At 53.6% G+C, this 25,574-nt stretch overlaps 1 long non-coding RNA gene across 1 annotated transcript; it reads left to right on the top strand.

The window, feature by feature from the left end:
- The first annotated feature begins 377 nt into the window (after nucleotides 1–377).
- On the top strand, nucleotides 378–4,503 carry LOC125168356 (uncharacterized). Its single transcript, XR_007153105.1, has 3 exons — nucleotides 378–530; nucleotides 822–962; nucleotides 3,880–4,503. It is a non-coding gene; the product is annotated as an uncharacterized LOC125168356 (long non-coding RNA).
- Nucleotides 4,504–25,574: the final 21,071 nt, after the last annotated feature.

Raw genomic sequence — 25,574 nt, 5'->3', positions numbered from 1 at the left:
GCTGACAAGTGAGCAAACACCATCTTGCGGCGAGGTCTTGGGCGGGTCCCCTTCCTGCTGTGGGCTGTCACCTCCTCTGAGCGACGAGGACCCGGCAGGCGCCCAGGGGACCCGGCTGCACCTCGAGACTGCAAAGCCCTGGGCTCATCGGCCTCCCAGACAAGTGACAAACTGGCTGACCCGGTCTGTCTGCTGGGCAGGGCGGTGGGGTGGGGGGGAGGGCACGATTGGTTGATTGGAGGCCATCCCCCGGTGTCCGCAAATTCGCTTTTGTTTATTTTCCTGAAAAGCTAAATAAGCCAGTGAGACTGAGCAGCTCCACACCAGACGTGCGTTTTCATTGTAAAAATATTTTTGCGGGTCGGAAAATTGCACCAAAATGTTTTCACAGGCGAAGCGCTGCCGTGTGCTGCTCAGCCCTGCGACCAGCGGCCACCAGCGAAGGGGCCGCCGATGTGCACCTCGGGTGCGCATTCCAGTAATCATAGCAACAAACATTCAGGAAGCATGTACCATGGGGCGGTTTGCCAGTAAGTTCGCGGTGATGTTTTCGCCCTCGCCCCTCCCCGTGTGGCCCGTGTGATTGTCATTGCCGTTGTGGCCAGTTCCTTTTTGCAGATGAAGGAGATGAAGTCCAGAGAGGTTGAGTGACTTCTCTAAGGTCACACAGCCTGCAAGGGGCAGAGCCAGGGATCCGGGTGTGTCTGACTTCAGAGTCCGGGTTTTTGCCCCACTGCGGTGCACCTCCGAGGCCCTCGTTCAGGTCTGGAGCACCCCCTGGGCTCTCCCTCAACCTTCTTTATCGCTCTGGTTTCCCGCAGTTTTCTAGGGTGACGTTATCTATGGAAAGTCGCACAACTACAGCTTGTTGCCAATCTAGAGAAAGCCGAGAACATTCCACGCACGTAGGACCATCAGAGCCAGAGAGGCTTGGAATCTGGTCCTGTGCCAGCACAGAGCAGGTGAGTGACACGGCTGCCCCGACCACCGTGGGCCACGAGGCTGGGCTGAGGCCCCCTTGTCCCCCAACCCCCCTGCTTCCAGGCCCCCCGGCCTCCCGACCTGCATGGCCGTCCTTGTTACCCGCCTCCGTGAGGCTGGACCTTGTACACAGATGTCACCCACACAGCTTGGCTGCGCAGCTGAAGTCCTTGACGCACACATTTATACACAAAGACACGCCAGAACGTGTCACAGACCCTCACAGAGCCACAGCCCCTGTCACAGAACATATCCCTGTGAGCCGTGATCTGAGGACGCACCGTGGAGTCCCAGGACCATTATTTTCAACTATCAGCCGGTGGGAAAAACGGGAGTGAAAAACAATCTAAACGATTCAGGTGATTCCTCCCTCCTTCCCCCCCCCCCAGGCCCACGGAGGCCGCCTGCGGCCGAGCGAGGCCTGCCTCCAGCCCTGCCTCAGCCCCAGCTCCCAGGAACTCACAGGGGCATCTTTTTCCTGAAATAGCTCCAGACACCCGCCAACCCCGTGGCCTGGTGCTCGGGTGGGGAAGCGTGAGGCGCCGGGTGCAGGAAGGGAAAGGGCCGGGCTGGGCGCGCTCGGAGGCAGCCGTCGCTCCCGGGCTGGCGGAGGCACCCTGGGGCGGTGGGAGGGACGAGAGCTCTTGTGACTCTGGCCATCGGCGCCGTTGTGGCCGCTGACCCTGGCGGGATGAGATCCACCGTGTGGGTTTACCGACCTCCTCCTCGAGGACTGGGCCGCAGCGATCCCTTGGAGTGTCCCTGGGCCTGGCACGGATTTGTCGCTCATGGGTGCTTGGTGACGGATGGCGTGGAGCTCGGGTCCCGCTGCCCTGCCTCTGGCTCTGTGGACGAGTATTCTAGGGCTCACAAGCCTCGCGCGGGGCTGGAGCCCCCCCGCGACCGGGGGAGCAGGGGACGACAGTCTGTGGGGTCTGTCACGGCTGGGACAAGGACAGCCTCAGATGGAAGCTTCCGGAAGCGGTCTGGTCGAGCCCCCGGCACACCGGTGGGGGCCCAGTAACTGTGGGATGAAGGAAAGTGCTCGGCTGTCAGCCGCGTTTCCGTGTCAGGCGTCCATCCGCCCCTCAGCGAGCACATGAGGTCACGGCGGCCGGAAGAACACAGTACACGCTCTTGCTGTTGTCTCCATGCGGCCAGAGGGAGGCACAGTGCCGGACACGGAGGGCGTCTCTGTAAACCCCGTCTGAACGCGGAGACAAAGGGGATTTTATAAACCGCTTGCTTTTGCCAAACCAGCACAGCTGCCCAATCCTGGAGTGTGCATGTGTGTATACGTGAGGGGTGTGTGTGCGTGTGTTGGACACGTGCGAGTGTGCACCTGTGTCTATGTGCACACATACGTGGGGGGGGGGGGGAACAGAGATCAGCCCTGTGGGCTCCAGGGATGGAGGCTAAGGAGGGTCCAGAGGGCCCGGCTGAGTCAGAAGCCAGTGGTCAGAGCAGATGGAAAGGTGTGGAGAGCATAGGACTGCTTCCGAAGAGGGGGCAGGCGAGTGACAGCTGCAGAGGGCAGGGGTGCGGGGAGGGGGGGCCGGCCAGTGGGGCCGTGCCGTAGCCGCCGCCCCGGAACAGCGTTTCCCAGACCTCCCCGCCGGCCGGCCACGCTGCTGAGCTCGTACAGACACCGGCCCATTGGGCCCTCACCCCAGCCGCAAGGGGCAGGACAATGACTCCCCTGGTCAGCAGAGGGCGTGACCCAAGACACAGGAGTGACTCATCCAAGGTCCCCAGCTGGCGAAAGGCGGAGTTGACCGCAGCCCCTGGGCTCCAGCCGCTGTGCTGTCTGAGGCTCCAAGGAGCGGCATGGCGTGTGGACGTCCTGACTTCTGTTGATGGTTAATTTACGTCTCAGCCTGGCTGGGCTACGATGTCCAGCCACGCGGTCAAACGTTATTCTGGGTGTTTCTGTGACCACCGTCTTTGGCATGAGATGAACATTTACATCGGTAGACTTTGAGTAAAGCAAATTACCCTCCATTAAGTGGATGGGCCTCTTCCAAGCAGTAGACGGCCTGGAGAGAACAGAAGACTGACCTCCCCTGAGAGAGAGGAAATTCCATCAGCCGACGGACTTGAACGGAAACATCGCCTCCTCCCTGGTCTCCGGCCTGCCAGCCCGCTCGCCCTACAGAGCCTGGACTTGCCCGTCTCCATAACCGCGTGAGCCCATCCCTTCTAACGAATCTCTTTATTGTTCTGTTTCAACGGACAACCTTGGCCAAATACGCTTCCTCGGGAGCGGACATCGGTAGAACTGGGCAATCGGAAATTAACTCCCGTGGAAACTTCTGGGCACCCGGCCTGGCCCAGGCAGGGGTTCAAGCCGGCGAGCTGTGAGGGGTGAGGTGGGTTCTAGAGCAGGAAGGAGCGGAGTAGGGCAACAGGGGTGGCGGATAGGGGCCAGGTCGCCCAATACAGTCCACCTCTGCGCGTTCTCGCTCCGTGGCCATGGACAAGCCATCTCAGACCGAAGCTCCCGCCACCAGCCCTGCCTGGGGAGCAGAGCACCTCGTTTCCCGCCGCTGGGTTCTCTCCCTGCTCCCCGGGCTCCCACGACATCATGTGTCATCCCCTTGGCGGTGGCCTCAGCGTAATCAAACACCCCTGAGTCAGATGTTGCAGAATTAACAATCCCCCACGTGGTATAAACAGAGTTTAAATCAAATGCAGTGAAAGGATATTGCCTTTTAAATTGACCCTGACAGCTGTGGAAAATATTATGCCCAAATAGAATCCTTACATACGACAGACATTAATTCTTCGAGAACCCCTAAACGGGTCCTCTGGATCGTTTGTAAGATTTTATTTTATTATGGATTGGATGTATTGAAGTAAGACTATAATCTTATTGTGCTCTGACCTCTGTTTTTATAGCTCTGTATAAACAGCAGTTACCGTGTTAGAGGGAGAGATGTTTACAGACGGAGAAATAAAAACACGCCGCTTTACTGTGCCGTGGAAACCTGAGACCAGCCCGAGGCAGGGCCTGGGTTTTGTATGTCAGAGGCCCTGTCCTGATGGGAGCAGACAGCTCTGACGGGCAGGAACGCCGGGCCGGGCATGTGTCCTCGGTTCCTTTCGGTGGAACAAGGGCCGCGGCTCCAGAGGGTCGGGTCCTTGCCGCCGGCCTCCTTCCGAAGGCTCCAACATTCAGGCCGTTGGGATCGCTGGGCTGGACGCAGGTGAGGATCAAGTTCACACCCGCGGGGGGCTTGGTGTCTGTGTCTTCGTTGCTCCCTAGAACCGGAGGCTATGCAGAGAGGGGACACGAGCTTTGGAGCAGGACAGACCTGGGGCCGGTCCCAACTCTGCGCTTAAAGATTCCATGACCTGGACTTAAACCCTCTGGAACATGGGACTGAGAGCATCTGCCTCACAGGTCCTCGTGGGGGACAAATGAGACAATGGACAGAAGGCGCTGGGCACTCAAAGTCCCTTTCCTCCGCCCCCACCCCTTTCTTTCCTTGAAAAAATCCTGTGATATTTTGGGGGCACCTGGGCGGCCCAAACGGTTAAGCCTCTGACTCTTGGTTTCGGCTCAGGTCACGATCTCACGGCGTGTGGGTTCGAGGCCCACACCGGGCTCCGTGCTCACAGCGTGGAGCCTGCTTGGGATTCTCTGTCTCCCTCCTCTCTCTGCCCCTCCCCCGCTCACTCTGTGTCTCTCTCTCAAAAATAAATAAACTTAAAATAAATAAAAAAAATTTTTTTTAATCCTATATTTTTGTGACGGTGGAGCTGAGGGTTCCCGGTGAGCAGTCTCCTCACGGGGGCCATAGGCCACCTTATGGAGCCCAGTTAACCTCCCCAGAGGGGAGTCCCGGCCTTGGCTCCTTACTGACTGACGATGTGTGGACTGCCAGCTAGGGACAAGTGCCAGGAGAAAACAGGGCAGAGGAGGCATATGGGTAGCCGGGAGTTTTAGGAAGGGTGGCCAAGGAAGTTTTAACTGAGACATGAAACTGAGTCAAAACCCAAAGGAGTTTTCCACGGAATCTATATGACAGCGCTGGGGACGAGGTCAGGGATGTGGCGAGGTCAGATGGGGTCAGGTGTCCAGTTGGCTGTGTAGCCAGGCCACATCCGCCTGCTAGGGGCGACACAGGGCTGGGCACCAGCATCCTAAGGACTCTCGATGGGCAGGCTGCTGGAGACCTTTAGGGGGTGTAATGGACTCAGTGTTCGTGTCTCCCCCGCAAATCCAGAAGTTGAAGCCCTAACTCCCAACATGATGTATTAGGAGAGGGGGCCTTCATCTGAGGGGTCACGGGTTTAGATGAGGTCATCAGGGGGGATCCCAGAATGGGATTAGTGCCCTCATAAGAAGAGGGAGAGAGGGTATGGCTCTCTCCACTCACATGCAAAGAAGTCATGTGAGCACACAGTGAGAAAGTACCCACTTACAAGCCAGGAAGAGATTTCACCGGGAACCACATCTGCTGGCACCTTGATCTTGGACTTCCAGCCTCCAGCACTGTGAGAAATTAACATCTGTTGTTTGAGCCCCCGGTCTGCGACGTCCCGTCCTAGCAGCCCGAGCGGACTAAGACAGGGGGTTCCCCTATCAAGTCACAGCTCAGACAAGGACGCCATTTAGTTAGTAACAGCCCATCAAAGGCCGGCCCAGCAGGTGCTAAAAGCCAACCGCCTGCTGGGGAATTGTTAGAATGGATGGTCGAGCAGCTTCCACGATAAGTGATACCCTGTGGTTTGTATACACACGTGCACGTTGGGATAAATCAAATATTTCTCAAAGTCGTGTTTACATATTGATGAGTATATTCATTTCTATTAGCATAGCAGTTGACAAATATATTCCCACGCCCACGTAGGGTGGCTCGTGTCGCCTCTGATAGGTCTGCCACCAACTCGAGCATTTACTCGTTTCTCTGCCCTCGTGTCCCAAGCCCTGAGCTTCGAGGTTTCTACACGTTTGATCTCCTTGCCCAGCCCTCGTCAGCTCCGGCTCTCTGGGGTCTTGAAGCCTCGGGCAGCGTCCTCCGTTATCAGCGGGGCTGTCTTCCCTCAGCCGTTGTGCATCTGTCTGGTGTGACCCTGTCGAGTCCCCGGGCAGACAGCTGTGAACAGAGCCGACATTGAAGAGAAGCCCAACCATCACACGCGTGTCATGTCTGCTCCGGGGCCAGGTGACGGTGAGTGCTCAGAAAGAGGGCCAGGGGCCGGGGACCGGGAAGGGGGCACCCCTTCTCAGAGCCTGATGGGGGTCACCCACCCCCTCCCTTTCTGTCCTCCCATGGCCTCCGAGGGTGTGGCCCTGGAGGAGAGAAAGGAAATTATGGCTCTCTTCAAAAGGCCAATGACTTGGAACACAGGGGAAAGCCCAGCCGGGTTCTGGGTGGTTCCAAACAGCGACAGATCCCGCGGCTCAATCCAAAGAGAACTTTTGAATGAGGAGTGCAGTCCTGGAGGGAAGGACCACGCTCCAGAGCTCAGAGGCGGGAGACAGTCTGATGGAGAAGGTGTGCCAGGACCCCCTCCGTCAGGTGAGGGTCCGGACTCCCTGCTCCTCCTTGATTTGAGTGTTGGGAGTCTAGGGCAGTGGTTTTCCATGGAGGGCCATCTTACCCCCCACCCCCGCCAGGGGGCATTAGGCCATGTCCGGAGGCATTTGGGGTGGTTACACTGCGTGCGTGGGGTTGGTGGGGGGCTTTGCTGCTGGCTTGTAGTGGGGTAGAGGCCAGGGGTGCTGCTACCTGGCCTACAAGCTCACTCCGGCCCCCACAACAAAGAATTCTCTGGCTCCAAGTGTGCATAGAACAGTGGGTGAAAAACCCTGGTGTAGACACAGGTATAGCTCCGATGATGACCTCATAAGTCAGGAAACTTTGACGAAAGATAGACGTGGGCCCCATCTCCCTAAAGGCCTCTTTTGGGGTGTAGAGGCCCTGGGTGGGAACCACAAGTGATCACAGCAGCAGCTCTCCCTGCCCCTCCTTGAGGCCCAGGGAGGGGAAGGGTCTCACCTGGTGAGTCAAGGCAGAGCCACGACTAGAACCCCGGTGACTCCTCATCCGGCACTCATTGTCCCAGCCCAGGCCCACTCAGTTACCTGGGTCACCCCGGAGACCCCGGGGCTCTGCCGGTCCTTTGCCTGTGTAGACAGTCCGTGCTCAGGGCTGGCCAGGGCTGAAGACGACACCGTGCCCGCAGCCTTGTTTGGGTGTAGACGGAGTTCCTGCCCCCTGTGTGGCCCCAAGACGGGAATTTCCTTCCTTCTTTGGCTCTCTCCCGCCAGAAGCTGGACCGCACTCAAAGCAGGCCTGTCCTCCCGTCCCCCAGCCGCAGAGCCACGAGGGCCTCCTGGCACGTCCGTCTCCTGGTCCCAGGCCGGCAAGGCTTCCACCCTTAACAGAAACCAGCGGCTCCTCGGCCTGCGGCCTGTGGCCCGACCGACAGACAGAATTGTCCTCTTTGGGACAGAATGGTGCGGTTACAGATTCCTCGCCCCCAGATTGTTGCGCATGGGTTCACAAGGCACCTGGTGTCCCGAGGATGGAGGGACGGTGATGGGTACGGAGAGTCTGTGCCCGGGGCGGCACATGGATTTCATCTTTTTTTTTTTTTTAACTCTTTATTTTGAAACAATTATAGACTCACAAGAAATTGCAGGAACAGAACCAAGAGGTCCTGTGTGAGCTTTCTGCCACGGCGACAACATATGTGACTCCAGCACGTTGTCAAGATCAGGACATCGTGTGGCACAATGCAGCGAATCGGACTTTAGGCTTTGCTTAGATCTCACCAGCGTTCACACACGCTCAGGTTTCATTCTTTGTGTGGCTCTGTGTAGAGTCCTACGACACTTTATCCCGTGTGCAGGTTCGTGTGACCGCCACCGTGATCACGATCCGGAATGTTCCGCTCTAGGAACTCCCTCCTCCTTCCCCTTGACGGTCGCTTCCCCCCCTCACCCCCCGGTGCCTCACGCCTGGGACCTCTCGCCTCTGTTTTTGGTTTCCATTCTTTTCTGAAGCTCCATTGTTTGCTCAGATGGAGAATGTTACGTACATGGATCCGTACGTTATGGAACCTTCTGAGACGGGCATCACGCCCTTGAGATCCGTCCCAGTTGGTTCCTTTCTTATTACCGAGGATTAGTCCAGGGTGCGATGTACCAGTTTATTTCACTCAAATTCCAGCCAAATGGTCAGGTCCGCCCTGTTGGTGGTGGCCGCCTGGGACACGGGGACAAGCGACGACGACCTCATCGCGGTCAGCAGGGCGCACGCCATCGTGATCGGCAATTCTGTCTTCCATGTGCTCGCTCGGCACGTTTTTTGGCACCAACTGTGTGCCATGTGAACTGCCCCGTGGTGAACAAAAGAGCTCCGGTTCGGGATGTCCGGGAGCTTGTGGCTCAGGAGAGGAGACCAACATTTAATAAGCAAATGGGAAAATACACAGTTAGGACTTGTGCTCGGGGCTTTAAGGAAAAGAGCGGTCTCGCCTAAACAAGATGAAGAGGCACGTTCGCGGAGGGGAACGGCATGCCAGGCCTGGGAACTGCATGCGCGAGGGCTCCGAGGCTGGGAAGAGGCACACGTGTTGGAAAAACGGAGGGAAGGCAGACGATGCGCCAGAGCACGATCCGGGGTCCGGGGCGAGGTGGGGCTGGATCACGCAGATCCTCGTAGGGGGAGGATTTTGTCTCCAGGGCGAGGGGAAGACTTCAAGAGCATTTTAAGGGGGAGAGGCGACGTATGGCTTGTGTTTTACAAAGATGGCACCTGCTGTGATGTGGCTATTGGACCATCGTGGGTGAGGACGGAAGCTGGGAATCTCGTTGAGAGGTCACGGTGGCCTCCTACGACCATGACCGTGGTGGCCTGGTCTAACTAGGCCTTTGGCAGTGGAAAGTAAGGGAAGCGGACAGGTGAAGCGCTCGACGGTCAGGAGGTGGGCCGGATGTGATCTGTGTGCGGAGGGGGTGAAAGTGCGCCGAGACCCATGGCTGTGTGAGGCCTGCTGATGCTGCCCTGGGCTTCCGGTGATGGGGGAAGGGTCAGTGAGGTGGCGGAAAGAGCGCCAATGGGCTCTGGGCAGAGTGGCTGAGGTCAGATTCTGGCTCTACTGTGACTTGGCTTTACCCAGTCTTGACTTCCTCCTTATCCAACGGGGCCCCCGGATGGGGTGGCACGTGCCTGGCACCCAGCAGTGGCCGACGCAGCAGGCGCCGCATAAACCGTAATCATCTCATCGAGGACCCGAGCTGGGTTTTGTTTCGCCTGCTCACGCCCGCACCTCGCGAGTGCCTGCCATGGGGCAGGTGCCCCATAAAGGCTTGTGAATGTCTCCCCTTTCCTTGAATTTCCTCTAGGGTCTTCTTGTCCAGGGACACGTGGACAGCGTAAGGTGGCTGGGGGCCCAAAGGTGGCCGTGCAGGGAGCGCAGGGGACAGGCTGGACTCTCTGGGGCCCTCTGATGTGTAGGGCCCAGAGTGTTCGTTCATTTCGAGAGGGCGTGATTGATTCTACACGCTGGCCAGTGGAGCTTTCAAAACCACGGCCCCAGGGAAACGGGTTGGAAACCAAGTCTCTGCAGGCCCACGGGGGCAGCGATCTACCGTATTTCCTTCATGTGAAATGGATGTTCTTTCTCTTGCTTCCTACTTCTCAGGGTTTTTGAAGTCAGGACATACCTTGCATCTGCGTGTTCGCTCAGCATCGTGGGGGTTTCGTTCCCTCCAGAACTGTTGTTAAATCTTCCAGTCGATGGTATTTTATATCGAGGAAATCTGGCTGTGCTTGGCTTCCTGGTCCCTCCACCCCTTCCCAGTGATGTATTAAGTCACTGTGAGTTAGGCTGGACGAGCCAGACAGATCCTGTCTGAAGGTTTTTGGAGTCCCTGGTGGTCTGTCTTTGCTGCCCAGAGCTTCTGAACGTACAGGGAGATGTTTTATTATTTGGTAGCATATAACTTCCTCAGCGTGGTCTCCCGGGGGATATTACTGGTGAACTCAGAGACATTTGCTCTGCATCAGCTTTTACCCTTTGACAGTGCAAACCACTAAATGAGAAGAATTCCCATCGATGACGTGTGCCCCGTAGGAAGCACATAAAAAGCGAGAATGTCCACCGCGAGGCCGGCAGTCAGAAGGGAACGATGCCTTCCCCCTTGGGCCCCGGTAGCGAGCAGTCTTATTTCAAGGAGCCGTTCAGGGTCTGGATGTCAGAGAGAGGCCGGCGGCTGACCCAACACGACTCGGTCCCCAGTTCAGCCAGCGCACGAGCTCCTTATGTGCGCGTCAGGATGTACGGAGTGGAGGAACACCCAGAGGGATGCCGGGAGGAGAAACCCTTTGAACTCTGTGTGCAGAGGGGCCAGGGTGGGTGGGAGCCCCTGACCCCGCGGCTCCCTGTCGGTGGTGTTCCATCCGTGCGTGATAAGGGCGCCCACTCACCCGTGGGCGGTTCTGATTGTGGACACGGCTGTCTGCAAGGCTGGCCCTCCCGGTCTCAGTTCTGGGGTTTGGGGACACACGGGACGAGCCCATCCCTTCCCCAAAGGGCAGGACTTCAGAGAGGCGGCAGCACCAGGCATGGGCCTGAACCTCGGGGTTGTCACTTTTCGGATCCTCGCTGTGATGTGTCTCACGGTTTGACCTCACGGGTCAGAGAAGTAGCCCCAGAAGCTCCTTGTATGTTGTCAGGATGTTATGAGGACACTGTTGGGCACACGGCAGCCTGTCCCTCGAGGACCCACGGAGGTCATTTTTCTCTCGCCTCAGTCCTGGCAGAGAGTGGACTGGCCCGGCCCCAGCGGGGCTTGCTGGAGCACGTAGGAGCCCGAATGGAGCGGCTCAGGGCTTTCCAGACGGTGGACCCCGGAGCCTGGGCATCGGAGGGTGGCTCAGGGCAGCGGTGTGGGTGGGTGGGTCGGGGGAACAGAGGGTGGGGGGAGCTCGGGCTCCTGACTGCTTCCCTCCCCCGCCCGGAGCAGTCCGTCTGCATCTGTTTTATATACCGCGGCTCTTGGCGAAATGATTTCTGAGAAAGGTTGCCTCCTTGGAAGGTGCGAGCCCAGCCTGCAGTCCTCCACGGCCAGCATCTGGCGACCTCAGCCTGTCGCTGCTGACCTGACTCTGGGTTTCTCCCTGTTTCTCCTGCCCTGTTCCCCCTTGCCTGGTTTCTTCACATCTTATTTATTTAGTTATTCATTCATTCATTCATTCATTCATTTTGAAAGAGAGAGCATGAGTGGGCAAGGGAGCAGAGAGAGAGAGAGAGAGAATCTCAAGCAGGCTCTGCGCTGTCAGTACAGAGCCCGACATGGGGCTCGAACCCACCAACCAGGAGATCACGACCTGAGCTGAAAATCAAAAGTCGGATGCTTAACCAACGGAGCCACCCAGGCGTCCCCACATCATTTTTGTTTACACCGGATGTATCTTTTCAGGTTGCTTCAAATCCTTCTTGGGTTTTGAGCCACCGGCTAACAGACACAGTGCTTGCTCCCATCTCGTCTGCATCGCTGTCGTGTTTAGGGCCCAGGTCCAGGGCCCTGAGAAGCTGGTCAGGGTGCGTGTGGGTGGGGGACGGTCCCGGGACCACCACCCCAGCATCCCCCCACCGCCTCCACTTCCCGCCACACGTCTTGACACGCACACACCTCACTTGCACCAGAAGGGCGCCACCCCCCCCTCCACCACCCCCCCCCCCCCCAGCCCTGTGCCCACTCCTTGTTCCTTCTTAAACTCTCCGGGAGGCCAAAGGCTTCTGGACCCCGGCCCTGCCCCGGGCCACATTCCTTTCCTAGAATGTTTGTTTGATTTTTCTTCTGCCCCGTAAACACCGGAGGAGCCCGAGGGCACGCAAGAGCTGTTTAAAGAGAAGGAAAGGCTCAGTCTTCAGCTCAGGAGCAGCTTCCGGCTGGAGCTGGCCTTCCCAGCAGAGGCTGAAATCCTCGGTGGAAAAAGTGAGGGTTTTGGACCCAGGGAAAAGGTGGCGTTAACTGGCCAGGGGGAGCCTGAGATCCAGCTCCGTGCGGGCCCCTCCTCTAGGAAGGATATTTCCACCTCCCCGGGCATCGTCCTGGGGTGCTCCCTGAACTCGGCCACATCTCTGTCCTTGGGCCCCTAGGCCAGCCGTGGCTCGGGTCCTTCCCTAGATGCTGCCTCGGGCAGCACAGCCCATCTTGCCGGTCTACTGGGGGACATTCGGGTGGTCTGCTGGTCCCCACACCGGTTCCCCTTGCTGCTTCCCATCCCTGGGCCTTCTGGAGCCCTCAGGGAAAGGCAGCAGCAGGACCCCCTTGGGCGTGTCCTCCCGGCTGAGCCATTCCCCCGGCCATGGCTCCGGCAGACCCCTCCCCCTCTCCAGTCCCGTCCCTCCCCCATCCTGTACATCCACCACCGCTGGGCTGCACCCCCCCCCCCCCCCCCCGCTGCCAGGTGCTCACTCACACACCCACACACACTCACAGTTCCTGTGCACAGTTCCACTCCTGTGCACAGTTCCACCATACTCCAATGGCTTACGTGTGCGTGTGTTCACACTCACACACGCACACACACACGCAGCTCTCCACAAGCTTGCCTCTCCCTCCTTTCCTCCCCAGGGAAGAGGGAGGATGGACATTCCCTGCCCCGTTCCCAGCTCAGCACGCAATGGTGCTCCTCTGACATCAACAGCCGGAGGTTCTTCTGGGGACCCGGCCCTCTCTGGTCTCAGTGCACAGGGTTCAGCCGGGCCTGACCCCACCGCGGATCCCAGGGAGCGAGCCAGGCCCGGGGAAGCAGAGGCCAGCTTCCTCCTGGCCGTGGCCACAGTGCAGGGATGGGTACGTGACCCAACTTGGCTAGAACTTTCTAGAAGGAAGCTGTCCCACTGGGGGCACTGGGGGACTGAGGGTCCAGAGCCACATGCACTGAACCCACACAGGAGGGAAGCAGAGTCCAGACTGAAGGGTGCGTTCCTCTAACACACAGGTGCTCAGGGCAGGAGCCACCCTTGAACTCCCGTTAGGGTCAACCCTCTTTGTGCAAATTCGTTTGGGCGAGGCTCTCTCCCCCACACCCAGAGGCATCTGGAGCAGTAAGGGGACGGCACTGGGGTGGTGGCGCCCCGAGGCACTTTGGAGTGGAGTAGGAGCTGGGTGGTGAGGCTTGGTGGGAGGAAGCTGAATCACCCTGGTTAAAAAGCGGGAGCCAGGACGGGAAGTCGGTCTTTCTCTGTTCCCTTTTTGGGACCTCCTGCCAGGCAGTCAGGCCGCTTGGGGTCCCTCGGAGAGTACCTGAGCTTAGAAATGTACGGGACTCAGGTGTGGAGGGACCTCAGTGACCCGGGCCACCTCCTCTCTTCCTCTCAGATGGCCCCCAGGTTGACTGTGGCCCAAGGCAGGCAGGACGCCGGCACCTCGGTAGGGTCCGCACACGAGTTAGGGCACCCGTGACAGAGTACCAGCTTCGTTTTGCTTCTAGATATTTTCTAACTGTTCTTTAATAAACAAGACTTTCCTGCTCCCCCAGGCTGGGGTAGGAACCGCCTTTCCCCATGTTGCTTCTGTGCTTACTCTTCTCACTCGGGGCTGGGGGGTTGCTTGCTTACACCCTGCGGGACGTCCTTAGGGACGTCCCTGGGGACACGGACCGTGTCTTAATTGTATCTACTCCCCGGCATTCGGACCACATCAAACACACCGTAGATGGTGAGTAAACATCTACTGAGCTCAATGGACATTTCCTAGCCGGACACGCTTGCACAAGATCTGGCCGTGTCTCTAAGCCCCAGTTTTATCTACGACAAAAGGGTTAATAAAAACATTTACCCAGAGGCACCTGGGCAGATCAGCCAGGTCTTGATCTCAGGTCTTGATCTCAAGGTTCGTGAGTTCGAGCCCTGCGTCGGGCTCTCTGCTGTCAGCATGAGCCTGCATTGGATCCTCTGTCCCCCTCTCTCTCTGCCCCTCCCCTGCTCTCTCTCTCAAAAATAAATAAAATAAACCTAAAGAAAAAAAAAAACCCACATTTACCCAAAAAGTGTTATGCAGATTCTGTCCGTGCTGAGCCCCCTCCCTCCTGGGCCCATCTCTGGGGTCACTTGCTGCTGGGGTGGGCCGTTTCCAGCTGAGGACGGTTCCCCTTCTCAAGGGCCTGCGTCTCTCTCCGCTCTGCCTGAGGGCCTTCTCCGGTTCCAGGTCACCTCTAGGGCTTGTTCCCAACTGGACATTACATCTGAGAATGGCAGGGGCAATTACTGCCCTCGGGGAAACCCTCCACCGGTGGAGACAAGGGTCACCAGCGTCCGTGTCCTCCGATGGGACAGTTCTAAGGGGCCTGCAATAAATTCCCGGACGGTCCGGGCCCCCGCCAAGTGGAGCCCCAGTGCCTGCAGAGGTGACTGCAGCCCCTTTCTTGTTCTTCACGGCATCATCTCCAAATAAACAACTGCACCCAAGTCCCGGTCTCGGGGTCTGTTTTGGTGAATGCAAATGGAGACAGCTATTTTGGTGGTAATAAAATGAGGCAGTGGGCCTGAAGACGCATACTTCGTATAAGTCTGTCACCGTCAGCATTACTGTGATCATCAAAGTCATGCCTTTTCTTGAGGACCAGGGCTGCCTAACCGAATGAGGACAGATTTCACCCATATTTCCACCCCCCGCTCCTCCCTCCCCGGCACAGAACCTGGTACCTTGTAGTTCCAGATCGGCTGACAATCAGACGGCCCGGGAACCTGTCCCTGGTCCTGGCACCTGCCAGGGGCCCCGCTGCAGTTGCTTTTTTCTGCTCTTCCGCCTTTGAACTGGAAGGTAGAGGCTCAAGTGTCCCTCTTGGAGCAAGGCCAGGGGCGTCCCCCCTCCCCGTGGGCCTGGCGGTCCCCGGCTGCTGGTTCCAGCAGGAAGATTCCGTGATCTGCAGAAGGCAGCCATTTTCTGGGCCCAGATGGCTGCACCCCCAGCCCCTCCCCAGACAAGATGCACGTCCCTCCTGCTCCATGGTCCAGTGATTAAAGCAAACATATTCAAAGCAACGAGTTGTGCTGAATCAAAGGAAAGACCAAGAATGCATAAAACCCCAACGGTTTAAGTTTCATATAGGAATATCAAAGGAATATTGAAATATAGGAATATCAAGTACCAATTCGTTATTTTTTTTAATGTTTTGCATTTACAGACCCCATTTCAATGGGATGAAGCCTGCTCTCTTTGAGAGGCTCCCATATAATATAAACTTCATTGGTTTTAAAGGAAACAGATTGGAAACCTGGGGCACAGACAGGTTTTCTTGTTCTCTTTCTTGCACGGCTGTGAAGGGTCTGAAGGCAAGGAGACCCAGAGCTATTCGCCGATTTATTAGCGCAGCCATCGAGGGCTCGTGGAGGAGCTCTTGCCTGCCCGGGGTCACCCTGGATGCTGGGGGAGACGTGGAGAAATGGATGGCGTGGCAAGTATGGTTCCTGCCTTGGAGGAATATGATTAGCACTTCTAAAGTAAGACTGGGGGCGCCTGGGTGGCTCAGTCGGTTAAGCAGCCGACTTCGGCTCAGGTCATGATCTCGCGGTCCGTGAGTTCGAGCCCCGTGTCGGGCTCTGTGCTGACAGCTCAGAGCCTGGAGCCTGTTTGGGATTCTGTGTCTCCCTCTCTCTGACCCTCCCCTGTCTCTTTCTGTCTCAAAAATAAACGTTAAAAAAAATTTTTTTTAAATAAATAAATAAAGACTGGCCCTTCACGCGTTAGGTTTCTCTAGAGAAATAGACCCATAGGATACACACGCGTATATATGCATGTGTGTGTGCGTGCGTGTATCTCCATATCTATCATCTTATCAATCATCTATCTGTCTGTATCTACTGAGACATGTAAGAATGGAACTGTGGGAGCTGGTAAGTCTGAGATCTGCAAGTCGGAGTTGATATTGCAGACTTGGGTCCAAAGGCAGTGTAGGGGCAGAGTTCCTCCTCCTCGGGGAAACCCCCGTCTGTGCCCGCAGGGTCTTTGACGGATTGAACGAGGCTCACTCTCATTACGGAGGATAATCTGCTCTACTCAGAGTTTACTTACCAAATGTGAACCACATCTAAAAACTACCTTCACGGCGACGTTGGCGTTCCACTAAGCAGCTGGACGCCACAGCCTGGCTGTGCCGACAGGTGAAAGTAGTCATCCCACCCAAAAGGAGTATAAAGTCCAGTCCTGGATTCGCCTAGTTGTCAAGCCCCTCCCGTGTGCCCAGCCCTGTCGCGGGTACTGGAGAATAAGTGGGATATAGCATGGCAAGGCTTGGGACCCTCTCCTTGTGGGAGCCTGATGATAAGGAAGTGAACAGACCCTGGAAATGGGTCCCTGGGGGAAAGTGACACAGGATGTTCCGGTGGAGAGAAGTCACGTGCAGCTCTGGGAGAAGGGAGAGCAACTTCAATACAACGGACGGTCCCCTTTTATTTGGGGAGGGGACACCTCAGGGATATCCGGTACCAAGAAGGAGCCAGCAAGGCCACAAGTGCAGGAAAGTGTGTTCCTGGCAGAGGGAGTAACCAGTGCAAGCCCTGAAGTGGCAAACAGTCTGGCATATTCCCAGATCAGGAAGAAAGCTGGCCCATGAAGAGAGAAATGATGTGTCGTGCATGAAATCAGCGGGGTAGATAGTGGCTGGAATATTCTGGAGTCACTAGGCCATGTATATAGTTCCTCTAAAATTGGGGGAAAGCCTTTGTAAAGTGCTAAGGAAGGGAGCAACATGATATGGTTTATGTTTCTTTTTTTCTTTTTGAGAAAGACAGCGTGAGCAGGGAAGGGGCAGAGGGAGAGGGAGAGAGAGAATCTGAAGCCCATGCCCAGTGCAGTGCCTGATGTGGGGCTCGATCTCGTGACTGTGAGATCATGACCTGAGCTGAAGTCAAAAGTGGGACACTTACCTGACTGAGCCACCCAGGGGATCTATGTTTTTTGAGTCACTCTGGCTATTACCTGAAGGATGGGTCTAGGAAAATAAGTGTGCAAATGGGGATCCAAGTTCCGAGGCTGTTGCAAAACCCAAGGGAGAAGAAATGGCTTCTAGAATGGCAGTGTGAGGAGTTCTGCAAACTCTCTCCCCAGTGAAATAGCCATAAGTGGTGAAAATTATATTAGAAAAAAGCACTATAAAAATATCTTGAAATTGTTCTAAGGACATGCAACAAATGCAGAAATACTTATTCAAGAAAATCTACTAAATCTGTGGCACTTAGGCAAGAAAACATGATAAAAGTCATTCATATTAGAAAGTAAGAAGCAAAGCTATCTGTGTATTTCAAATGGCATGGTCTTGTGTGGAAAAATCCTAACTAGGGCACCTGGGTGGCTCAGTCGGTTAAGTGTCCAACTTTTGACATCAGCTCAGGTCATGATATCATGATTCATGAGTTTGAGCCCCACATCGGAATTCTCCACTTTCTCTCTGCCCCTTCCCTGCTCAAGCTCTCTGTCTCTCAAAATAAATAAACATTAAAAAAAAAAAGAATATCCTAGAAAAAAAAAAAAGAAAAGAAAAATCCCAATGAATCCTCTGAAAATGTGTTAGAACTGAAAAACAAGTTCAGCCACATTGCAAGCCAAATGATTAATACACAAAAATCAATTGTATTTCTATATATTAGCGGTGAATAACATGAAAATGAAATTAAGAAGACAATTCCATTTATAATAGCATCAAAAAGAATAAAATCCTTAGGGATAAGTTTAATGAAAGAAGTGTGAAACTGATACTCTAAAAACTACAAAACATTGTTGAAAAAAAAAATAAAGAAGCTCTAAATAATGGAAAGGCATCCCATGTTCATGGAATGGAAGACTTAATATAGTTAAGATGGCAATGCTGCACAAATGAGCTACAGACTCCATGCAGTCCTTATCAAAACCTCAGCTGGTGTTCTTACAGAAACTGCAGAAATTGGCAAGGTGGTCCTAAAATTCATATGGAAATTCAAAGGATACAGAATAGCGAAAAGTCTTTAAAAAAGAAGTACAAAGTTGAAAGGCTCACACTTCTCAATTTCAAACTTACTGCAGAGCTACAATAATCAAGATCGTGTAGGGGTGCCTGGGTGGCCCAGTTCATTAAGCATCTATCTTCGGCTCAGGTCATGATCTCATGGTTTGTGAGTTTGAGCCCCGCATCAGGCTCTGTGCCGGCAGCTCAGAGCCTGGAGCCTGCTTCTCTGTCTCCCTCTCTCTCTGCCCCTCCCCCCTTGCACTCTGTCTCTCTGTATCTCAAAAATGAATAAACATTTAAAAAAAATTTTAAAAGATAGTGTGGCATTGGCATAACAATAGATATATAGATCTAATAGATGGACTAGAACTGAGGGTCCAGGAAGAAACTCTCAAATATATAGTCAACCGATTTTCAGCAAGGAGGCCAAGACAATTCAATGAGGGAAAGAATAGGCTTTTTAACAAACAGTGCTGGGACAACTTGAGATCCACCTGAAAAGAATGAAGTTGGACCCCTAACTCCCACTATATACAAAACTTAAGTTAAAATGAATCAAAGACTTAAATGCAAGGGCTAAAACTATAAGAATCTTAGAAGAAACTGTAGGAATAAATTGTTGTGAATTTGAATTCACAAAGCCTTCTTAGATACCAAAGTCCAAGCGACTTAAGAAAAAAACAGACAAATTGGATTTCATCCAAATTAAAATCTTTTGTGCTTCAAAGGATGTCATCGAGAAAATAAAAGGATCATCTACAGATTGGGAGACATTTCGAAATTACGTAGATTTGACAAAGGTCTTGTATCTAGAATTTATAAAGAACTCTTATAGTCCAATAATAAAAGACAGAGAACCCAATTAAGAACTGGGCCAAGGATTAAAACAGATATACGGATGGCAAACAAGCATATGAAGAAAATGCTCAGCATCCTTAATCCCCAGGGATGCGCAGATCAAGGCCACAATGAAGATGCTCTTTCACACCCACTTGGATGGAACCCTCAGACGTTGCTGGAAGTATTGTAAAGTGGGGCACCTGCTTTGGAAGACAGTCTGGCAGTTCCTCAAACGGTTAAACAGAGTTACCATATGACCTAGCAATTCCAGGCCTAGGTATGTACCCGGGCAGAGTAGGACCCGCATCCCCACGAAACCTGGATGTGAATGTTCATAGCAGCATTATTCCCAATGGTCAAAAAAGCAGAAACACCCCAAAGGTCCACAACTGACAGATGGATAGAACAGGATGTGGCATACCTAGACAGTGGAGTATTGTCAGGTGGGAAGAAGGGATAAAATGCTGGCACGTGCTACAACATGAATGAAGCTTGGACACTCGATGACGTGGAGCGAAAGAGGCCAGATTCAAGGGACCTCATCCTGTAGGATTCCATGTATATGAAATGTCTAGCGCAGGCACATCTCTAGGGACAGAAAGCAGGTGAGTGGCTGCCCGGAGCTGGTGGTGGTGGTGGCGGATGGGGAGCGGCTGCTAACGGGGCTTTGTCTTTGGGTGACGAACACGTTCTAAAATTAGATCGTACAGTCTCAATACGTTATAAAAGTCCCTCTGTGACTCTGCTAAGATGCCCGCTTTGAATGGATGAAACGTACGTGAATTACATCTCAATAACGTGCACAGAAATCGCAGGCTAGGGAAGACGATGGTTTGGACCACGGCGAGGGGGAGAGGCGTGGGGAGCAGACGGTGTAGACAGATATTTCCAAGGCTTTGCAGATGGGTTGGACACAAAAGGTGAGGGGAAGGGCGGTGGGGGGAAAACCAAGGATAACTTTGAGGTTTTGGTGCCTGAAAACTTCATGACATGTGCTGAGGGGGGAGCAGATGGGGGGGGTGGATTTTTTGGTGGGGGAAACTAGGAGTTGTGTTTGGACATGTTGGAGCAGCTTGGGAGACATCCTAGCGGAGCCTCCGGGGGATACGAGCCAGAGGCCAGTAGGTGACCGTCTCGGGTCGGCTCACCTTCACCACGGCCCAGAGGAACATTCGTACTGTTGCGTTTCCCTCCGTTCTATAAATGAGAAAACCAAAGCTTGGGAAGCGTGATGCACGTGTGTAAGGAAGGGAAGCTTTCATTTTTTTTTTAATAATTAATTTTTTTTAAATGTTTATTTATTTTTGAGAGAGAGAGAGAGTAGGGGAGAGGGGCAGAGAGAGAGGGAAACACAGAATCTGAAGCAGGCCCCAGGCTTCCAGCTGTCAGCACAGAGCCCGACGCGGGGCTCGAACCCACAAACTGTGAGATCATGACCTGAGCCAAGGGCAATGCTTAACCACCTGAGCCCCCAGGTGCCCGGGAAGCTTTTAAAAGGACCCCGTCTTGGGAGGAAACTGGGAAGAAGCCAGTTGCCTGATGCATCATTGAGCCTCTGAATTCACCAACGCCGGGGGCCATCCTGTGGGAAATTTTGTTGCGATGAGAAAGTCCCATTCTTTATTGGTGAAGCCAATTTGAGCGGAAGTTCTTGTAGCTGGAAGCATCCTGACGGTCACAAGTCTTCCCTTGTGCTCCAGTGTTGTCCCATAGGATATTTCCGGGATCAGCCACAGCTCTCCCTGCTCCCTCTCCTTGGGGGAAAAACCCATCTGGGGAAGGGATGGCTTCAGGCATGGTGGGATCCAAAGCCCCTGATCATGTTGCTAGGACATACTTCTTGGCCTCAAGGCCCACATCCTCACAGCTCAGTAACCCAGACGAAGCGAGGACTTCTTCACACACATCGAGCTAGCCTCGAATTTCCAAGAACTCTTTTGGGGCCAGACCTAAATCACCTGTTCGCTTTTGTTGATGAGGGTGCTGGAAGAGGTTCAGATTCAGCCCTTCATTTTTTTTTATTTGACAGAGAGAGAGCATGAACGAGGGAGAGGGGGGGAGACAGAGACTCTTAAGTGCATGAACGATGCGGGGGGCGGGGGAAGAGACTCTTAAGCAGGCTCCACGCTCAGCACAGAGCCTGATGCGGGGCTTGATCCAACGACCTTGGGATCATAACCTGAGCTGAAATCTAAAGTTGGATGCTCAACCCACTGAACCACCCAGGCGCCCCCAGCTTCAGCCCTTCTAAGCCACTATGGAAACAAGACTTTGTTACTGGAATAGGAGGGAAGGGGTGCCAGGCGAGCACAAACAGCAGATGCCCACTGCACCTGCCACCAAGGGCTTGGCGGTCCTTATTTTGGGAAGTGCTACATAGTAGCTCTCACGAGGCCCCTTAGCATAACCAAGGCTCTGAGAAGTCCTGCAGAAAAGGATAACAACTCTTACAACATTGAACCCAGCATTTAATAAATACGTTCATTTTGATTGTTTGGAAGCCCACGAATTAACATCCACTGAATCCCAATTTTGGAACAGGATTGGGAGGTCCTGGGCTACATGATGCTGATCTTAGGCCCCATATGCTCTCACATTTGTGCCTCCTTCAAGGCTGTGAAGCAGGAAGAAAAAGTAACAAGGTCCTGGGGTGGAGGAGGAGGCTGTGGACACGACACGTCAGCTCGTGGGACGCCATGTGGAATAACTGTGGTGTGATTTGGAGGAGGTGGCCTTTCCGCACCGATGCCCGCCATCCCCAGTACGTGTGGCTGGAGTAGAGACAATAAAACCCCACGACCTGTCATAGACGTTCCCTGGAAACTGCCAGAACACTGAGACAGCCACCCCTCCACCCCAGATGGTCTGGGATGCACAACCTGAGTGAGTAACACGGTTAGAAGTTCAGACTACTTCTTCTTGAGCCGCTGGGGTTTGTCCGTGTTCACAAGTTTGAGACAAAATGCGTATGGACGTGTATGTTTCAGATTTGTCTTATGTAAATGGAAAAAGCATTGCGTAGGTCGTAACTTCATAAGGCTGGGAGACCAGCCTCCAGATCTGCATCTTGAGATAAAACAGGGCAATTACCCAGGCGGGCCATCTCCTGGAACAGCTTCAGACGAAGCCCCAGCAGCCATAATTGAGGACTCGAACGGAACAGAGATGTTCCAAGAATGTTCCCAACCACCGTGATTGCATCAGTCGTCTCTCGGGGAGCCCGGACCGAGGCTTCTGACCACAGGGTGGCTGCCCGCCCCCTCTTCCCGTGCACAGCAGGCTGGGATTCCCAGAGCTTTCCCTGTGAGGCCTAACTGGAGGTGTCTCTGTCCCACTTGATGGCTGTCCAGCCAGTCCGCCTCTGTCCCAAGGGAAGGAGGGGGGCAGGTCCCAGGACTCTCAGACCAGCAGATGGAAAGAGGACAGAAGATGCCAGGAGGTTGTCGGGAACTCAGTTTCCCCAACTCCTGAAAGGTCCTTTCACCCTGTGGACCCTTGGCCATCTTCCCAAGGACTTTTATGCCCCCGAATCCTCCTCCTCGGGGAGAAGAAGCCTCGAGACACTGAGAGACACAGGCCCCTCCCTTTCCACTGCAGAACAAGCTCGTTGAATAGGGATCGAGGTGAGCAACAGGGAAGCCATTGTCTTTAGACGCTGAAGCATCGTGATGTCCATGAAATCTCGGCAGCAGCTGGGACTCCAGGCCCCAGATCCACAGGCTCGAGCTCTCTCCTCATGCTCCTTGTGGACGCAGCACCTTTTCAAGGCTCCGGGGGTGACAGGGCTGGGCTCCCACATTGTCCTCAGGCTCAGAGCGGCCGCCTCTACTGAGATGACCCAGGTTACAGATTGTCCCTCTGCATGTGCACCTGGGCCGCCTGGTGGATTTCAGCCCCTTTCTCTGGATTACACACACACACACACACACACACACGATCCTAAGGCTTTTGAATGTGTCCGATTTTATTGAGTTAGATTTGCTTATGTACTAAAGAGCTTAAAAGTAAATCCGAGTTATTCACGTTTATAAGAGCCCTCACTTTTCTCTCCTCTGCTTATCAGGGACGAAACCCCCAACCCATTTTTTTTTTTAAGGCAGAGGCATCCCATTATCCTTCTGTTCTGCCTTTTTTTTAATTTCTTTTTTATTTTTTTAAATGTTTATTAATTTTTGAGAGACAGAGAGACAGAGCGTGAGCAGGGGAGGGGCAGAGAGAGGGAGACACAGAATCGGAAGCAGGCTCCAGGCTCTGAGCTGTCGGCACAGAGCTCGATGCGGGGCTCGAATTCATGAACCGCGAGATCATGACCTGAGCCCAAGTCGGACGCTGGACCGACTGAGCCACCCAGACGCCCCCTGTTCTGCCTTTTCTTTTCGGGCCTGATCTGAGGCTGAGCCGGCCCACTGAAACGCTTCTTCAAGAGACTTGGGGTGCCTGGGTCGCTCAGTCGGTGAGGCAACTGACTTTGGCTCAGGTCATGATCTCACGGTTTGCGGGTTCGAGCCCCGCGTCGGGCTCTGTGCCCACATCTCAGAGCCTGGAGCCTGCTTCGGATTCTGGGTCTCCCCCTCTCTCTGCCCCTCCCCTGCTTGTTCTCCGTCTCCCAAAAACAAATAAACGTTAAAAAAAAAAATCGTTTTTTCAAAAGACCAGAGTACTTTCCACTCAGAAAAGAGTGGGTTTCAGTGATTTCCCCAAGTCGCACAAATGTGAGTGCTGCTGGGGTACTAGAACCCAGGTCCCGGCCCTGAGGTTGAGAGCAGGGGAGGGAGAAGAATGGGGGAACCCGCTTCTGAACTCGCTCATTGGAGAGAAGGAGCGGCCGCTGATCACGATCTTTCCCTCCTTGTGCTTAAGAGACCCCACGATGGCCCCCAACAGTCCCTGCCCAGGGGCATTCATGCTCTTGTGTCATCCTTCTCGAGAATGGGCTGCATGTAGTGACTCCTTCTGACAAGTGGAACGCGGCAGAGAGAGCGAGGTGTCATCTCCAAGACGAAGTTGTAAAAAAGACTGAGGCTTCGTCATGGGGACGTGCTCCCTCCTTCAGATGGCTTGCTAGGGGCAGAGCTCGTTGCCACACGTGGAGGCTGCTGTGTGGACAGGTCCAAAGGGGAGAAACCGAGGGAACGCTCTGGCCCAAGCCGGTGAGACACAGGGTCCATGCAAGTGAGTTTGGAGGCGGATCCTGCCCCGGTGGAGCCTTCAGGTAAGACCACAGCTGTGGTCATGTTCTGATCCCTGGCCCACGGGATCCAGGAGGTGATAAATGTTTATTGTTCGAAGTCGTTAACGTTTGCAAAGTGGCAGGTTAATATTAAATGTCTTCGACAAAAATTAGTGAACCGGATTGAGAAATGTGTGAAGAAGAAAACGAGTCATGATCAAGTTAGATGTATTCTAGATGTGCACTAGAAAATATATCCAGAATGGGGACCGTCTGGACAGCTTCGAGGAGACAAACCATACGATCAGCTCACTATTTGCAGAAAAGCATCTGACTAAATTCACTTTATGGTGGAAACTCTCAGCAACTATGAACAGCATTACCTTCAGTTGATAAAGAGTATCTGCCCCAAGCCTGTACCAAATATGCTACTTAATGGTGAAATGTCACAATCGTTCCTTTTTTAAAAATGTTTTTAATGTTTCTCTATTTTTGAGAGAGAGAGAGAGAGCATGAGCGGGGGAGAAGCAGAGAGAGAGAGAGAGAGGGAGGGAGAGAAGGAGTAAGGGAGAGAGAGAGAGAGGATCCACAGCAGGCTCCAGGCATTCAGTGCAAAACCCAATGTGGGACTCGAACCCACGAACCACAAGATCATGACCTGAGCCGAAGTCAGACGTTTGACCGACTGAGCCGCCCGGGCGCCCCAATAAGACAAACATTTTTAGTCATTGTTTTTAATCTAACACTTTTCTGGATGTCTCAGTCAATACAGGAAGTCAGAAAATAAATAAAGGAGGTAAATTTTAGAAAGAAAGGAATAGGAGTATTCTCATTCACAAAGGATATTCTGGTCCATATAGAAAACCTAAAAGAATCTATGGATGAAGTTATAAATTAGAATTTTTCAGATCTAATAAGGGAGTTTAGCAAGTTTGCTAGGTGTTATGGACTGAATGGTGTACCTCCCCCCTGCACCTGCTAATTCATATGTTGAAGTCCTAATGCCCAACATGACTGGATCTTGGAGACAGAGCCTTTAAGGAGGTAACTTACGTTAACTGAGGTCCTGAGGGTGGGTCCTGGTCTGGTGTCCTTGTAAGAAAAGTTAGAGACACCAGAGATCTCTCTGCAGCTGTGCACAGAGGAAAGGCAATTTGAGCACATGGTGGGAGAGCAGCTCGCAGTCAAGAAACCATGGCCTGCCAGCACCTTGATCTTGGACTTCAGTCTCCAGAACTGTCAGGATATGACTTCCCGTGGTTTGCGCCCCAATGTGTTATGGCATACTGCTACAACAGACCTGAGCAGACTCGTACACTAAGTATAAGAGCAACGTCTACGTATATTCATTATATTCATTGCATTTCTACGTATCCACCATGGACAGTTAGAAAATGCAATAAAAAAAAAAAATTACCATCTGCAGCCACAACAAAAACTAAGGTATCTCGAAACAAAACAAGGAAAATAGAGCAAGTCTAAGCAGAAAAACTTTACAAATGTGTAGACAGGCATTAAAAATATCTAAATAAATGGAGGTACAAATACTTGCGTGGATAGGATATATTTCATAGATGTCCGTTCTTTCCAAACTGATTTGTTCCACGCCATTTCCATCCAACTTCCGG

The sequence above is a fragment of the Prionailurus viverrinus genome, chromosome B3, assembly GCF_022837055.1.
Source record: "Prionailurus viverrinus isolate Anna chromosome B3, UM_Priviv_1.0, whole genome shotgun sequence".
Lineage (NCBI taxonomy): Eukaryota > Metazoa > Chordata > Mammalia > Carnivora > Felidae > Prionailurus > Prionailurus viverrinus.
The sequence above is the reverse complement of the archived record's forward strand: the minus strand, read 5'-3'. Positions and strand labels throughout refer to the sequence as shown.